Genomic DNA, 5,884 nt, shown 5'->3' with positions numbered 1-5,884 from the left:
AGGCCTTTAGCATACATAAAAATTTTGCTATTCGAATTCTAAGAGAAAAATAATTGACCATGATTTCCTAATCTGTAAGATTGTGGGGATAAGCACTCTTGAGACAGGACAGAGGAAGTAACGGACTAAAGTATAGAAAGCAAGAGGAACAGAAGCAGGCACCCCAGCAATCCTCAAAGCTGGACAAACAACTTCTAATAGGGAAAATGAAGAGATGATTCATCACCTTTGATTTTCCAGACTCTTGGCATCAATGTGACCTGTTTTCGTTCTAATGAAGGTTGTTCCTCTATCAGCTCCCACATTATGACAGTTTAGCTACACAATTAGTGATTGTGTAGTGAAAACAGAGCTCAAATTAACATTTGTGTAACAGCTGTGGCCTATCAGATATGATAACAACCCAATGACCCTATCACTATGTTCTCAGATGGATGGAAACTTCAATTTTTGGCAAATCTGTTAGGTTTAGTTTCTTATACTGAGAAAAAGACATTTCATTCAGGGTTTGTGAAGGTTACAATTATACATGTAACCACAGTGAACATTACGATAAGTGTCTATCACTTGTGATTTCATACTGTAGATTTAAGGATCATTCCATTGCACTTCTCAGAAACGAAGTGGTAAATACTAAACTCACCATCCTATGGCCATTACTCATATTTTCTGCACAAATACATATCCTTTCACAGAATGATACGTTCTTCAAACCGTCCATTGTATATAATACTCCTGTATTAGCTTAGTTAAGAAAACCTTACTTCTCTTTCTATGCATGAAAGGGAATATTCCTTTTAATTGGCACAGCTGTGTCCATTTCATTGGCATCCGTTTCTGACTTGTACAGTAGCATTTATTTTTAAAAATTATTTATTTATTTAAAAATATATTTTCTCCTTTCATTTACCAACCCCAGTTCACACTTCCTTTCCTCTTCCCACTTCCTTCACCTTCCTTCCCATCCCAACCCCTGTCCACTCCTTGGATAGGGTAAGGTTTCCCATAGGAAGTCACCAAAGTCTAGCACATTGATTTGAGACAGGGCCAAAGCCCTTCACATAGTATTTGGGCTGAGCAAGATATCCCTCCAAGGACAAAGGGTTCCAAAATGCCAGTACACGCAGTAGGGATAAATCCTGGTCTCCCTGACAGTTGCCCACAGTTTGCCCCACATTCAGTGTGCCTAGCGTGGCTCCATGCTGGTTTTATTGCTGTTAATCCAGAGTAGGTGCAGTACTATTAGCTCAGGTAAACTGATTAAGTGGGTAGCCCCATCATGATCTTGACCTCGTTGTTCATGATATCACTCCTTTCTCTCTTCGACTAGACTTTGGAAGCTGAATCCAGGGCTTCAATGTTGATCTCTTTATCTACTTCCATGACTTGCATGAAGGTTCTATGATAACATTTAAGATAGTCATCAATCTGAATACAGGGCAAGGTCAGTCCAGGTACCCTCTCCTCAAATACTTTGGGTCTTAGCTGGGGTCACCCTTTGGATTCCTGGAAATGTCTTTAGTGCCAAGTTTCTTGTTAGCCCCATAATGGCTCCCTCAATCAAGGTATCTCTTTCCTTGCTCTCTCTCTCTCTCTGTCCTTCCCCTGTCTCAACCATTCCATTCCCTCAATTTTCTTCCCTGCTCAACTTCTCTCATTTTCCTCCTCTTCTATCTTCCTTTCTCCCTTCCCCCCACCCCCAAGCTCCCGATTTTCTTAGAAGAACTTGTCCCTTCTCAGTGGATGCATGCATGCTTCTCTTAGAGTTTTCCTTGTTACCTAGCTTCTCTGTGTTTTGCACTATAGATTTATTATTCTTTGTTACAGTTAATATCCACTTATATGAATGAGTACTTACCATGCTCATCTTTCTAGATCTGGGTTACCTCACTCTGGATGATTTATTTTAGTTCCATCCATTTGCATGGAAATTTAAAGATGTCATTGTTTTTGTTTTTGCCCCTGAGTAATACTCCATTGAGTACATATTTTTTTTAGACCCATTCTTCAGTTGAGGGGTGGCTAGGTTGTTTCTAGGTCCTGGCTATTACAAATAACATTGCTTTGAACATAGTTGAACAAATATCCGTGTATTATGATTAAGTATCCTTTGGGTATATGACCAAGAGTAGATTTGCTGGTTCTTTAGGTGGATGGATTCACAATTTTCTGAAAAATTGCCATACTGATTTCCAAAATGTCCGTACAAGTTTGCAACATCAACAGCAATGGAGGAGTGTTCTCCTTACTCTGCATCCTCTCAAGCATAAGCTATCACTGATACTTTTGATCTTAGCCAATTCTGACTGGTGTAAGATGTATCTCAGATTCATCTTGATTTGCATTTCCCTGGTGGATAAGGATGTTGAATATTTCCTTAAATCTCTTTTGAACATTTGAAATTCTTCTGTTGAGAATTGTTTAGATCTGTACCCCAATTTTTAATTGGATTATTTTATATTTTGATTTATAGTTTATTGAGTTCTTTATATATTTTGGACATCAGTCTTCTGTCTGAGTGGGTTGGTGAAGATCTTTTCCCACTCAGAAGGCTGCCTTTTTGTCTTATTGACTGTATCCCTTGCTTTACAGAAGCTTTTCAGTTTCAGAAGTTCCCCTTTATTTATTGTTGCACTCAGTGTCTGTTCTACTGGTGTTATTTTTAGGAAGTAGTCTCCTGTGCCTGTGCATTCAAGATTATATTCCATTTTCTCTTCTAAGAGGTTCAGTGTGGCTAGCATTATATTGAGGTCATTGATTCATTTGGACTTGAGTTTTGTGCATGGGGATAGATATGGATCTATTTGCTTACTTCTATATGCTGACATCCAATTATGTCAACACCATTTGTTGAAGATAATTTCTTTTTCTATTGTATACATTTATTTTCTTTTCAAAAATCACATGTTTGTAGTTGTGTTGATTAAGAGGGGGATCTTTGAATCAATTCCATTGGTCTGCCTCTCTGTTTTTATGCTAATTCCAGGCTACTTTCATTACTGTAGCTCTTTAATAGAACTTGATGGCAGAGATCGTCATGGCTCCGGATGTTCCTTTATTGTACAGGTTTGTTTTGACTATCCTGGTTTTTCTGTTTTTCCATATGAAGTTGATTATTGTTCTACCAAGGTCTGTAAAGAATTTTGTTGGGATTTTCAGGATTGCATTGAATCTATATACTGTTTTTGGTAGGATTCCCATTTTTATTATGTTGATCATACCTATCCAAGAGAATGGGAGATCTTTCCATTTTCTGGTATCTTCTTTAGTTTCTTTCTTCAAAGGCTTAAATTCTTTTCAAACAGGCTATTCACTTCTTTGGTTAGAAATTTTATTTTATTTGTGGCTATTGTGAAAGATCATGTTTCTCTGACTTGTTCCTCGGCTTCTTTATCATTTGTATGTAGGAGGGCTTCTGATTTTTTTAAGTTAATCTTGTATCCTGTCACATTAATGAAGGTGTTCGTTGGTTGTAGGAGATCAATCATTGAATTTTTGGCATTACTTATGTATACTATCTTATCATATGCAAATAACAAAAGTTTGACTTCTTACTCTCTAATTTGTATTCCCTCGATCTTCTTTTGTTGTATTATTGCTTTAGCTAGGACATTGAGTACTACATTGAATAGATATGGATATATGGACAGCCTTGCCTTATTCCTGATTTTAGTGAAATTGCTTTGAATTTCTATCCATTTAATTTGATGTTGGCTGTTGACTTGCTGTATTTTGTTTTTATTATATTTACATATGTTCCTTGTGCCCCTGATTTATCCAAAACCTTTATCATGAAGGAGTCTTGAAATTTGTCTAATGTTTTTCCGGCATCTAAGGAGATGATTGTGTGTTTTTTCTTTCAGTTTATTTATATGTTGAATTATATTATAGATTTTAATATGATGATCCTTTTCTGTATCTCTGGGATGAAGCCAACTTGATCATTGTGGATAATTTTTTTATGTGTTCTTGGATTGAATTTGCCAGTATTTTTAGTATTTTTGCATCAGTGTTCATGAGAGCAATTGGTCTGTAACTTTCTTTATGATTGAGTCTTTGTGTGACTTTGGTATCAAGGTAACTGTAGCATCATAAAAAGTTTGATAAATATTTCTGTTTCTTTTGTATGGAAAAATTTGGGGAGTATTAGCTCCTGAAGAAGGTATTTGCTCTTCTTTGAAGTTATGGTAGAATTATGACCTCAAAGCCTCAGGCTCTGGGCTTCTTTTGGTTTGGAGGTGTTGAAATAGGGGCAGTGGGGCTGCGTCCCTGGCACCCGGCTGCCCACGCGGGGCTGTGTCCCGCCACCTGACTAGCTTTACCCCAAATAATTACACGGAAACTGTATTCTTTTAAACACCGCTTGGCCCATTTCTATCTAGCCTCTTCTAAGCTAGCTCTCGTACCTGGACTAGCCCATTTCTAATAATGTATGTAGCCCAAGAGCTGGCTTACCAGGAATGATCTTAGCCTGCGTTTGCCTGGACTGGGAGAATCATGGCGACTCCCTGACTCAGTTTCTTTCTCCCAGCATTCCGTTCTGTTTACTCCACCCACCTAAGGGTGGGCCTATCAAATGGGCCTAGCAGTTTCTTTATTGCTTAACCAATGAAATCAACAGATTGATATATGACACTCCCCCATCATGGAGGCTTTTGATAACTGCTTCTATTTCCTTAGGGGCTATAGGTCTATTTAAATTGCTCATATGGTCTTGATTTAATTGGTATGTGGTATCTATACAGAAAATTACCCATTTTTTTTACATTTTCTAATTTTATGGAGCACAGGTTTTTGAAGTATGACCTAATTATTCTCTAGATTTCCTCACTGCCTTTTGTTCTATTCCCTTTTTTGCTCCTGCTCTTGTTAAAACAATGTCCTTTCTCTACCCTTTAAGAAGTTTGGATACAGGATTTTCTGTCTTGCTGATTTTTCTTAAAGGATCATCTATTTTTTTCATTGATTCTTTATATTGTTTTATTTGTTTCTATTTTGTTGGTTTCAGCCCTCACTTTGACTATTACCTGTCATTTACTCCTCCTGGGTGAGTCTGTTTCTTCTTGTTATAGAGCTTTCAGGTGAGCTGTTAAGTCAATAGTGTGAGTTTTCTCTACTTTCTTTATGTATGCACTTAGTGCTATGAACATTCCTCTTAGCACTGTTTTCATAGTGTCCCATAGATTCAGGTACATTGTGCCTTCATTTTTGTTGAAATATAGGATGTCTAATTTTTTTCTTTTTTTTTTCCTTGACTCAGGGTTGATTTAATTGAACACTCTTCAATTTCCATGAGTTTGTAGGCTTTCTACAGTTAGTGTTGTTGTTGCATTCTAACTTAAGCCATGGTAATTATAGAAGATACAGTGGGTTATTCAAAATTTTTAAATCTCTTGAGGTTTACTTTGTTATAGAGTATGTGGTCAATTTTAGAGAAGGTTCCATTAGGTACTGAGGAGAAGGTCTAGTCTTTTGTGTTTGGGTGAAATGTTCTGTAGACGTCTGTTAAGTCTATTTGAGTCATGATATTTGTTCGTTCCCTTACTTCTCTATTTAGTTTCTGTCTGGTTGTCCTGTCCGTTGGTGAGAGGAGAGGCTTGAAGTCTCCTATTAATAGTGTGTGGGATTTGATGTACAATTTAAGCTTCAGTAATATTTCTTTTACATATGTGGGTGCTATTGTACTTGGGGCATAGATGTTCTGGATTAAGAATTCACCTTGATGGATTTTTACTATGGTGAGTATGAAATGGTTTTTTTCCCCCTTCTCTTCTGTTTGACATTCATTTGAAGTTTATTTTGTTAGATATTAGGATAACTTGCTTCTTAGGTCCATTTGATTGGAAAATCTTTTTCCAGCACTTTACTCTGAGGTAATGTCAGT

At 37.0% G+C, this 5,884-nt stretch overlaps 1 pseudogene; it reads left to right on the top strand.

The window, feature by feature from the left end:
* Positions 1 to 735: 735 nt before the first annotated feature.
* Positions 736 to 858, top strand: LOC121464778 (annotated as a pseudogene).
* The last annotated feature ends 5,026 nt before the right edge of the window (positions 859 to 5,884 follow it).

This window comes from Microtus oregoni, unplaced genomic scaffold, assembly GCF_018167655.1.
Source record: "Microtus oregoni isolate MIOR12 unplaced genomic scaffold, Mior012 000001F_ref0000356, whole genome shotgun sequence".
NCBI classification, from domain to species: Eukaryota; Metazoa; Chordata; class Mammalia; order Rodentia; family Cricetidae; genus Microtus; species Microtus oregoni.
This window is presented reverse-complemented; position numbering and strand designations above follow the sequence as displayed.